This window comes from Bombina bombina, chromosome 4 (genome assembly GCF_027579735.1).
Source record: "Bombina bombina isolate aBomBom1 chromosome 4, aBomBom1.pri, whole genome shotgun sequence".
Taxonomy (NCBI): domain Eukaryota; kingdom Metazoa; phylum Chordata; class Amphibia; order Anura; family Bombinatoridae; genus Bombina; species Bombina bombina.
Genome location: NC_069502.1, coordinates 243,760,357 through 243,773,272, shown reverse-complemented (window position 1 = coordinate 243,773,272; position 12,916 = coordinate 243,760,357).

Genomic DNA, 12,916 nt, shown 5'->3' with positions numbered 1-12,916 from the left:
CCCCCCCACCCAGTGTCTACTCTCCAGTGCCCCCCCCCCAGCAACCACCCCCATGCTTATATTTTGGCCAAAAAATATTAAGCCTGCCACCACGTCAAGGTAGACTCTTGGAGCAGGACCCTACACTAACCTAGCATTTCCAAGCTGCCCGTACTAACTGGGAAAGCAAGGGGGGGAAACAAACAAAAACAAAAAAAATTCAATCTAGTATTTTATTTACGTAAAGTAAACAAGAGTCCTTTAGTTTTATCTTTTGGCCAAAATATAAAATGAGTCAAGGAAGGAAGGCTCCTAATGAGCCACGCCTTCAAATCCAAGGATGGCTCCTATTGAGCCAGTTAGTCCTTTAATAATGCATTAGCCATGCATTCAGTATGTAACACTTTTTAAAGAAATTGTGTTGTGAAAGGCATACAGAGGAGGAGATAAACACACAAATGCCATATAATCCAGGTAAGCAGCCGTAATAACCATACCCAAGCTGTTGGCAACAAAGTCCAATATAAGAAACATGAGACAGACTTTCATTTCATGATTCAGATAGAACCTACAATTTTAATTAACGTTCAAATTTACTTCTTTTATCTAATTTGCTTTTTTTTTGGTATCCTTTGTTGAAGGAACAATAATGCACTACTGGGAGTGGGAGGGAGCTATCTGAAATAAATAGGCATATGCAAACACCCACCAATCAGCAGCTTCTAAGATATATAGGTAAGGTAACCTTTTCAACAAAGGATACTATAAGAACCAAACAAATTAGATTAAATAAATAAATTATAGCGTTGTATAAAATGATACGCTCTGTTTCATGTCCCTATATATATATGTATATATATTTAATCAACACCAATATTGTGACACAACCTTTTTTCAAGCAGATCTTTACTTTGTACAACAACAACAACATACAAAAATACTGCAATAAGTATTTTTCTAGATTATTTTAACATCTAACTAGAAAACACATATAGATATCTCACATCTCATAGTCATCACCAGATCTCAGATAGAATACGTCTATATTCAGATAGAATACTTCTATATTAAATATAATTGTTATGGGGCCAAAAAAAAAAAACACAACAGATTTTAAATTACATGATGCACATTCAGAAAAGCACAAAGGCCAGACCAGGCTGCAACTGGCTACAACCACACAAATCTCCTAACATGTTCAGTACACCAAACAAAATAAATACCACTGTAAAACAGTTATACGTTTTTACTGATAAAATTATAACATAACATTAATTAATGTAGAGTTTCAGGTTATAATAAGCACTTCTAAAAACAGCATTTTATTTTAGCCAAATAAAGATAATGTGACTTTAATTTGGCGAAAATAAAATGCTGATTGTTTTTAAATAACAAGTCAAGTGCTGCTTCTGAGCTGAAACTCTATATTTGAAGATCTACAAATAAATACAAAGTATGGAATCCCTGATGGGGGCTAAAGAACCAGCCTCAAACAGACTCATCAAATAAAGTCCTCCGAGTCCTCACTATCTATCAATGTGACATAATGATGCATTTAAAACAAAGATTTGACTTATTATATATAACTTGTCAACTGTCAAGCAATAATTGAAAGATGGCTGACATTCTGTACCAGGAACACTGTGTCTTGGACTCTTACCCCCTGGCCCACAACTTGGGGCAAGACAGTGACACTGTCACAGTGCCATGTATGTGGCCCTGGCACAGCATCTCAGCCATCTTTCAATTATTGTTTGACAATTGACAATTTGACATGCAAAAAAAGAAAATAAAACAAAATAGAAAATAGTAAAATAAGGATTATATAATACCGGGCGGCGCCCGTTAAAACAATTTGGTATGACTGAGACACAATATAATAATAATACCATGCTATGTAGGCAAGTTTGTTTAATTTTGAAAATTATTTTTAAATACTTGCAATTTTAAAAAAAAATTATGCAAACAATTTTTTGGATATACACTGTGATGACTGATCCCAACAGGTTTTATGACACTTTAAGTCAATTTAGAACAAGGCACTAAGCAGCAGTTAATTACTAACCACCAGTTACAGTTAATCATCAGAGCAGCCACTCCAGCCTCAGTCAGCCTGGCTGTGTATATTATATGTATTATATATACAATAAAAATAACTATATCACACTATACAGGATTACAGTGTGATATATAAGTACAAATTAATTGCTGAGAGTCAGTCAGTCAGTCAGATAGTCAGACACACAGACTCTGTCTGATGCCTAGTAACATTCATTGGATATCATATAATATTACACTATTATGCCTCGTCTCGAGCAAATCACCCACCATAATGGGACATCTCCCACGCCACAACTTACTTAGGCTGTTGGTTGGGTCAGTTCCAACCAAGAAAAATATTTCAACACTCATCATACGTACCACACAACATTATTATATACACTCACACATTACATATACACTTGACTTACTCCCTCTTGGCCTCTTCAGCCGCCCAGCCCTGCTGCCCCTGACTCTGAGCCCTTACCGACTGCGACTGCCCTGCAGCCCTGTGACTCACACATTACATATACACATACTCCCTCTTTGCCTCTTCAACCTAGCAACCTAACTCCATGGCATATTGGCATTCACACATGATCCTTCTCCTTCCTTCATCACAGTTCACAGCTGACGCCTGCCTCCCTTAGCAACCTAACTCCATGGCATTCATTCACACATGATCCGACCTTCATCACAGTTCACAGCTGCGCCTGCATGTAACTGTCTGTCTCAGACTGTGTATCAGATTCAGACACAGAGTCAGAGTGTCGCCCGGTCGGTATCAGTCACAGTCTGGCAGTATGGCCCACAGCCGCCCAGCCCAGCCCTGCTGCCCCTGACTCTGAGCCCTTACCGACTACTGCGAGTGCGACTGCCCTGAAGCCCTGCTGCCCGTCCCGAGGCCGACCGGTCCATCTGGTCTGCGTGCTGGCTTGTCACGTGTGGTCTTGTGCCTCTGCCTGCCTGGCCAGTAACTTCCCGCGCAGCGGCGCACGCTATTGTCCCGCCCCCTTCTCCCGCCCACCAAACCAATCAAAACTCAGAGCCCACCTACTCCTGTCATGGTCCTGGGACTCCTGGGGGCAGAGTTTGATTTCTATGTTAAGCTGATTTCCCGCCACACATCAGAAATGGCGGTAAACCAGCTCAACATAAAAATCAAACTTGGAGTCAATGTTTCATTGGTCTGTGGGTGGTGTGTCACGTGACCAGCAGACGCTCAGCAGTCGAGGGAGGGAGGGTGGGTGGGTGAGCGGGCGGTGACGTCATCATCGGCACTTCATGCTGCCAGGGAAATAATAAAAAATAAAAAAAAAAAATTTTTCTATGTCAGCAGGGTCCCGGGCCCCTGATCCTGGCCGGGCCCCTGAATGCTGTCACCCCTGTCACCCCCTGATGGCGGCCCTGCATGCTACTATCCCATGCCCCAGACAATCGGGCCTGGGGGCATTGCGCATAAACTGTTATACTTATTTTCTACCCTCCCCTTCTGTGCGGGGTATTGTTTTTTTTTTTTTTGTTTGTTTGTTTTTTTTTTCTCTCCCTTCTTCTCCCTCCCCCCCCCCTCCTCCCTACAACTACATCGCTGCTACTACTCTTTCTTCCTTGCTCCTTCTTCCCCTGCCCCTCCTTCTTCCCTGAACCTTCCCACCTCCTTCCAAGAGATGAACCCTTAACCCCTATTCCTATGGCCTCCCCCTCCCTCACACCACCCTTGGTCAATTAAGACGAGCTAGAGACCATCTAGACACCTGAGATATATAGTTATATTTGTCACTTGTGGCTTTTTATTTCAGATGCTAGATCTATGTTGTATTCTTTGAGTCTCCTACTAAACCTAAGGATGCTTCTTAACGAATATCTAGACATATTTATCTGTTTTTTTGTATTCTTGTGCTATGTCTGAACGCAATATGTCAAATCTATGTAACTACTTTGTTGACTTTAGTGATGTCCCGAACTGTTCGCCCGCGAACGGTTCACAGCGAACATAGCTTGTTCGCGTTCGCATTCGCGTTTGTGGCGATGTTTGATCCGCCCCTATGTGTCATCATTGAGGAAACTTTGACCCTGTATGTCACAGCCGTCTGACACATTAGAGCCAATCAACATCAGACACTCCCTCACAGACCCTCCCAGCTACTCGGAATCTGCCATTTTAGACTCATAACGACCTTGCTTTCTTAATGAGAGGACGTGTTGTGTTTTTGCTCCTGACATTAATAGGAAAAACATAGCTAGGCTAGTGTATTCAGTGTCCACTACAGTCCAGAAGGACTCCACTCATCTCTGCTGCAAGCACAGCACCCCAAAAAGCCCTTTTAAGGGCTATATTTTGTGCCGTTTTTTTTTTTTCGTATTTTTTTTATTAGCATTTGCCTGGCTTTCAGCCTGTGTGTTTAAGGCTCACAGCATATGCTGTGATTACTGCCACCACTGATATCTCCCTAACAACATTAGTTTAAATTTAACTAACCAAAAATTTTAATTATTTTGCTAGTGTAATTTTTTTTCATTTTCTATCAGGCCTGTGTCACACAGCATATACTCTGGTTCATTGCTCTGTGCCAGCCACCAGTGTTAATATCCGTTTATAACATTATTTTAAATTTAAATTTTTTTATTTAAATCATTTTTCTAGTGTAATCTAATTACATTTACTATCAGGCCTGTATCTGTCAGGCTCACTCAGCATTAATATACCTAATTTTTTTTCAGTCTTTTGGTTAATTGGTCTGTGCCAGGCAGCCACCCAGCACTCATATCTTCTTCACCTTAATTTAAATATAAAAAAAAAAGTTTACATTTGTTTGATAGTGTAATCTAATATAATTTTCTATCAGGCCTGTGTGTTTTGCTGACATACAGAGCCTACTGTGTTTACTTGCTGCCCTCCCTAGTCTATGAGCCACGACTCATATGTGTTTAACCTTTTTTTAATTCCCCCCCCAAAAAAATAATTTAAATCATTTTTCTAGTGTAATCTAATAGTATTTTCTATCAGGCGTGTGTGTATCTGACTTACAGAGCCTACTGTTTTTTAATAGCTGCCCTTCCAAGGCTATCAGCCATGACTCATATGTATGTGCTTAACCTTTTTCTTTAAAGTCCCCAAAAAAAGTCTTTAAATCATTATGCTAGTGTAATCTAATTTTATTTTCTATCAGGCCTGTGTCTAACTGTCTATCTGACTTACACAGCATACTGTTGTTAACTGCTGCCCTACGTAGCAGCCAGCCAGTGCGACCACTCATATATGCATTGCACTTCTTAACATCATTTTAATATTAAAATCTAAAATGTTAAAATATTTTGCTAGTGTAATCTAACTTAATTTTCTATCAGGCCTGTGTTTTTTGTCACTTACACAGCATACTGTGTTAAATTGCTGCCCTACCTACCATCCATGACTCATATCTGCCAGCCTGTGTGCCAGGTCCAATTAGCCAATTAGTGGCACCAATCATAATTCTTGTAACAGTATCAAAAAAATTAAAAATCATAATTTTTTGTACTTCAAATATTCAGTCTATTAGTGCCATTGAATTGCAGTTTCCTCCTGTCTGGCAGCCTGTGTGCCAGGCAAAAACTAGCCAATTAGTGCCACCAATCCTAGTTTTTGTAAAAGTATTGTTAATCTTCAAAATTCCAAATTGATCACTTGTGATTCCTCAGTTTGCTCGTGCCATTGAATTGCACTTTCCTCCTGCCTTGCAGCCTGCTGTGTGCCAGGCCCACCTAGCCAATTATTGCCAGCAATCATATTTCTTTTAACAGTATTGCAAAAATTGTCAATCATCACTGTTTTGACTGTCAGTATTCAGTCTCCTAGTGTCCTTGAATTGCATTTACCTCCTGCCTGCCAGCCTTTTGTGCCAGGCCGTCTTGCCAACTATTTACACAATCATAATTGTTGTCACAGTATAGTTACTTATTAAAATTAAAAAAAATTTGATTGTTGATCTTAATCCTCAGTTTGCTCGTGCCATTGAATTGCACTTTTCTATTGCCTTCCAAGCCTGTGTGCCAGGCCTACTTGAAAAATATTTACACCAATCATATTTGTTGTCACAGTATTCTTAATAATTAAAAATTAAAATTTTTGGTGATAGTTGTTCTGAATACTCAGTTTGCTCATGCCATTGAATTGCACTTTCCTCCTGCCTTGCAGCCTGCTGTGTGCCAGGCCCACCTAGCCAATTATTGCCAGCAATCATATTTCTTTTAACAGTATTGAAAAAATTGTCAATCATCACTGTTTTGACTGTCAGTATTCAGTCTCCTAGTGCCCTTGAATTGCATTTACCTCCTGCCTGCCAGCCTTTTGTGCCAGGCCGTCTTGCCAACTATTTACACCAATCATAATTGTTGTCACAGTATAGTTACTAATTAAAATTAAAACATTTTTGATTGTTGATCTTAATCCTCAGTTTGCTCATGCCATTGAATTGCACATTTCTACTGCCTTCCAAGCCTGTGTGCCAGGCCTACTTTCAAAATATTTACACCAATCATATTTGTTGTCACAGTATTCTTAATAATTAAAAATTTAAATTTGGTAATAGTTGTTCTGAATCCTCAGTTTGCTCGTGCCATTGAATTTCACTTTCCTCCTGCCTTGCAGCCTGCTGTGTGCCAGGCCCACCTAGCCAATTATTGCCAGCAATCATATTTCTTTTAACAGTATTGCAAAAATTGTCAATCATCACTGTTTTGACTGTCAGTATTCAGTCTCCTAGTGCCCTTGAATTGCATTTACCTCCTGCCTGCCAGCCTTTTGTGCCAGGCCGTCTTGCCAACTATTTACACCAATCATAATTGTTGTCACAGTATAGTTACTAATTAAAATTAAAAAATGTTTGATTGTTGATCTTAATCCTCAGTTTGCTCGTGCCATTGAAATGCACTTTTCTACTGCCTTCCAAGCCATGTGCCAGGCCTACTTTCAAAATATTTACACCAATCATATTTGTTGTCACAGTATTCTTAATAATTAAAAATTAAAATTTTTGGTAATAGTTGTTCTGAATCCTCAGTTTGCTTGTGCCATTGAATTTCACTTTCCTCCTGCCTTGCAGCCTGCTGTGTGTCAGGCCCACCTAGCCAATTATTGCCAGCAATCATATTTCTTTTAACAGTATTGCAAAAATTGTCAATCATCACTGTTTTGACTGTCAGTATTCAGTCTCCTAGTGTCCTTGAATTGCATTTACCTCCTGCCTGCCAGCCTTTTGTGCCAGGCCGTCTTGCAAACTATTTACACCAATCATAATTGTTGTCACAGTATAGTACTAATTAAAATTAAAAAATTCTTGATTGTTGATCTTAATCCTCAGTTTGCTCGTGCCATTGAAATCCACTTTTCTACTGCCTTCCTAGCCTGTGTGCCAGGCCTACTTTCAAAATATTTACACCAATCATATTTGTTGTCACAGTATTCTTAATAATTAAAAATTAAAATTTTTGGTAATAGTTGTTCTGAATCCTCAGTTTGCTCATGCCATTGAATTTCACTTTCCTCCTGCCTTGCAGCCTGCTGTGTGCCAGGCCCACCTAGCCAATTATTGCCAGCAATCATATTTATTTTAACAGTATTGCAAAAATTGTCAATCATCACTGTTTTGATTGTCAGTATTCAGTCTCCTAGTGTCCTTGAATTGCATTTACCTCCTGCCTGCCAGCCTTTTGTGCCAGGCCGTCTTGCCAACTATTTACACCAATCATAATTGTTGTCACAGTATAGTTACTAATTAAAATTAAAAAAATTCTTGATTGTTGATCTTAATCCTCAGTTTGCTCGTGCCATTGAAATGCACTTTTCTACTGCCTTCCAAGCCTGTGTGCCAGGCCTACTTGAAAAATATTTACACCAATCATATTTGTTGTCACAGTATTCTTAATAATTAAAAATTAAAATTTTTTGGTAATAGTTGTTCTGAATCCTCAGTTTGCTCGTGCCATTGAATTGCACTTTCCTCCTGCCTTGCAGCCTGCTGTGTGCCAGGCCCACCTAGCCAATTATTGCCAGCAATCATATTTCTTTTAACAGTATTGCAAAAATTGTCAATCATCACTGTTTTGATTGTCAGTATTCAGTCTCCTAGTGTCCTTGAATTGCATTTACCTCCTGCCTGCCAGCCTTTTGTGCCAGGCCGTCTTGCCAACTATTTACACCAATCATAATTGTTGTCACAGTATAGTTACTAATTAAAATTAAAAAAATTCTTGATTGTTGATCTTAATCCTCAGTTTGCTCGTGCCATTGAAATGCACTTTTCTACTGCCTTCCAAGCCTGTGTGCCAGGCCTACTTGAAAAATATTTACACCAATCATATTTGTTGTCACAGTATTCTTAATAATTAAAAATTTAAATTTGGTAATAGTTGTTCTGAATCCTCAGTTTGCTCGTGCCATTGAATTTCACTTTCCTCCTGCCTTGCAGCCTGCTGTGTGCCAGGCCCACCTAGCCAATTATTGCCAGCAATCATATTTCTTTTAACAGTATTGCAAAAATTGTCAATCATCACTGTTTTGACTGTCAGTATTCAGTCTCCTAGTGCCCTTGAATTGCATTTACCTCCTGCCTGCCAGCCTTTTGTGCCAGGCCGCCTTGCCAACTATTTACAACAATCATAATTGTTGTCACAGTATAGTTACTAATTAAAATTAAAAAATGTTTGATTGTTGATCTTAATCCTCAGTTTGCTCGTGCCATTGAAATGCACTTTTCTACTGCCTTCCAAGCCATGTGCCAGGCCTACTTTCAAAATATTTACACCAATCATATTTGTTGTCACAGTATTCTTAATAATTAAAAATTAAAAATTTTGGTAATAGTTGTTCTGAATCCTCAGTTTGCTCATGCCATTGAATTTCACTTTCCTCCTGCCTTGCAGCCTGCTGTGTGCCAGGCCCACCTAGCCAATTGCCAGCAATCATATTTATTTTAACAGCATTGCAAAAATTGTCAATCATCACTGTTTTGATTGTCAGTATTCAGTCTCCTAGTGTCCTTGAATTGCATTTACCTCCTGCCTGCCAGCCTTTTGTGCCAGGCCGTCTTGCCAACTATTTACACCAATCATAATTGTTGTCACAGTATAGTACTAATTAAAATTAAAACATTCTTGATTGTTGATCTTAATCCTCAGTTTGCTCGTGCCATTGAAATGCACTTTTCTACTGCCTTCCTAGCCTGTGTGCCAGGCCTACTTTCAAAATATTTACACCAATCATATTTGTTGTCACAGTATTCTTAATAATTAAAAATTAAAATTTTTGGTAATAGTTGTTCTGAATCCTCAGTTTGCTCATGCCATTGAATTTCACTTTCCTCCTGCCTTGCAGCCTGCTGTGTGCCAGGCCCACCTAGCCAATTATTGCCAGCAATCATATTTATTTTAACAGTATTGCAAAAATTGTCAATCATCACTGTTTTGATTGTCAGTATTCAGTCTCCTAGTGTCCTTGAATTGCATTTACCTCCTGCCTGCCAGCCTTTTGTGCCAGGCCGTCTTGCCAACTATTTACACCAATCATAATTGTTGTCACAGTATAGTTACTAATTAAAATTAAAAAAATTCTTGATTGTTGATCTTAATCCTCAGTTTGCTCGTGCCATTGAAATGCACTTTTCTACTGCCTTCCAAGCCTGTGTGCCAGGCCTACTTGAAAAATATTTACACCAATCATATTTGTTGTCACAGTATTCTTAACAATTAAAAATTAAATTTTTTGGTAATAGTTGTTCTGAATCCTCAGTTTGCTCGTGCCATAGAATTGCACTTTCCTCCTGCCTTGCAGCCTGCTGTGTGCCAGGCCCACCTAGCCAATTATTGCCAGCAATCATATTTCTTTTAACAGTATTGCAAAAATTGTCAATCATCACTGTTTTGATTGTCAGTATTCAGTCTCCTAGTGTCCTTGAATTGCATTTACCTCCTGCCTGCCAGCCTTTTGTGCCAGGCCGTCTTGCCAACTATTTACACCAATCATAATTGTTGTCACAGTATATAGTTACTAATTAAAATTAAAAAAATTCTTGATTGTTGATCTTAATCCTCAGTTTGCTCGTGCCATTGAAACGCACTTTTCTACTGCCTTCCAAGCCTGTGTGCCAGGCCTACTTTCAAAATATTTACACCAATCATATTTGTTGTCACACTATTCTTAATAATTACAAATTTAAATTTGGTAATAGTTGTTCTGAATCCTCAGTTTGCTCGTGCCATTGAATTTCACTTTCCTCCTGCCTTGCAGCCTGCTGTGTGCCAGGCCCACCTAGCCAATTATTGCCAGCAATCATATTTCTTTTAACAGTATTGCAAAAATTGTCAATCATCACTGTTTTGACTGTCAGTATTCAGTCTCCTAGTGCCCTTGAATTGCATTTACCTCCTGCCTGCCAGCCTTTTGTGCCAGACCGTCTTGCCAACTATTTACACCAATCATAATTGTTGTCACAGTATAGTTACTAATTAAAATTAAAAAATGTTTGATTGTTGATCTTAATCCTCAGTTTGCTCATGCCATTGAAATGCACTTTTCTACTGCCTTCCAAGCCAGGTGCCAGGCCTACTTTCAAAATATTTACACCAATCATATTTGTTGTCACAGTATTCTTAATAATTAAAAATTAAAATTTTTGGTAATAGTTGTTCTGAATCCTCAGTTTGCTCGTGCCATTGAATTTCACTTTCCTCCTGCCTTGCAGCCTGCTGTGTGTCAGGCCCACCTAGCCAATTATTGCCAGCAATCATATTTCTTTTAACAGTATTGCAAAAATTGTCAATCATCACTGTTTTGACTGTCAGTATTCAGTCTCCTAGTGTCCTTGAATTGCATTTACCTCCTGCCTGCCAGCCTTTTGTGCCAGGCCGTCTTGCCAACTATTTACACCAATCATAATTGTTGTCACAGTATAGTACTAATTAAAATTAAAAAATTCTTGATTGTTGATCTTAATCCTCAGTTTTCTCGTGCCATTGAAATGCACTTTTCTACTGCCTTCCTAGCCTGTGTGCCAGGCCTACTTTCAAAATATTTACACCAATCATATTTGTTGTCACAGTATTCTTAATAATTAAAAATTAAAATTTTTGGTAATAGTTGTTCTGAATCCTCAGTTTGCTCATGCCATTGAATTTCACTTTCCTCCTGCCTTGCAGCCTGCTGTGTGCCAGGCCCACCTAGCCAATTATTGCCAGCAATCATATTTATTTTAACAGTATTGCAAAAATTGTCAATCATCACTGTTTTGATTGTCAGTATTCAGTCTCCTAGTGTCCTTGAATTGAATTTACCTCCTGCCTGCCAGCCTTTTGTGCCAGGCCGTCTTGCCAACTATTTACACCAATCATAATTGTTGTCACAGTATAGTTACTAATTAAAATTAAAAAAATTCTTGATTGTTGATCTTAATCCTCAGTTTGCTCGTGCCATTGAAATGCACTTTTCTACTGCCTTCCAAGCCTGTGTGCCAGGCCTACTTTCAAAATATTTACACCAATCATATTTGTTGTCACAGTATTCTTAATAATTAAAAATTAAAATTTTTGGTAATAGTTGTTCTGAATCCTCAGTTTGCTCGTGCCATTGAATTGCACTTTCCTCCTGCCTTGCAGCCTGCTGTGTGCCAGGCCCAGCTAGCCAATTATTGCCAGCAATCATATTTATTTTAACAGTATTGCAAAAATTGTCAATCATCACTGTTTTGACTGTCAGTATTCAGTCTCCTAGTGTCCTTGAATTGCATTTACCTCCTGCCTGCCAACCTTTTGTGCCAGGCCGTCTTGCCAACTATTTACACCAATCATAATTGTTGTCACAGTATAGTTACTAATTAAAATTAAAACATTTTTGATTGTTGATCTTAATCCTCAGTTTGCTCATGCCATTGAATTGCACTTTTCTACTGCTTTCCAAGCCTGTGTGCCAGGCCTACTTTCAAAATATTTACACCAATCATATTTGTTGTCACAGTATTCTTAATAATTAAAAATTTAAATTTTTGGTAATATTTGTTCTGAATCCTCAGTTTGCTCGTGCCATTGAATTTCACTTTCCTCCTGCCTTGCAGCCTGCTGTGTGCGAGGCCCACCTAGCCAATTATTGCCAGCAATCATATTTCTTTTAACAGTATTGCAAAAATTGTCAATCATCACTGTTTTGACTGTCAGTATTCAGTCTCCTAGTGTCCTTGAATTGCATTTACCTCCTGCCTGCCAGCCTTTTGTGCCAGGCCGTCTTGCCAACTATTCACACCAATCATAATTGTTGTCACAGTGTAGTTACTAATTAAAATTAAAAGTTTTTTGATTGTTGATCTTAATCCTCAGTTTGCTCGTTCCATTGAATTGCACTTTTCTCCTGCCTGCCAGCCTGTGTGCCAGGCCCAACTATCCAATTAGTGCCAGCAATCATATTTCTTTTAACAGTATTGCAAAATGTGTCAATCATCACTGTTTTGACTGTCAATCTGCAGTCTACTAGTGCCCTTGAATTGCATTTTCCTCCTGCCTGCCTGCCTGTGTGCCAGTCCCAACTAGCCAATTAGTGCCACCAATCATATTTATTGTAACAGTATTGGAATTTTTGTTAATCATAACTGTTTTGACTGTGATTCTTCAGTCTCCTAGTGCCATTGAATTGCAGTTTTCTTTCTCCCAGCGTGTGTGCCAGACAGGCCCATTTGCCAACTAGTGCCAAACAATCATATTTGTTGTCACAGTACTTTTAATATTTTAAAAAATTAACAATTTGTGATTTTTAAAACATCTGTCTTTTTTGTTGTTGTCAGTCTCACAGCGGATACTGTGCCCACTTTCACAGTGCCACCACTCAATTGGTGTAATAGTATTGTTAGTGTCCATTTAAAAAAAAATGACAGGCAGA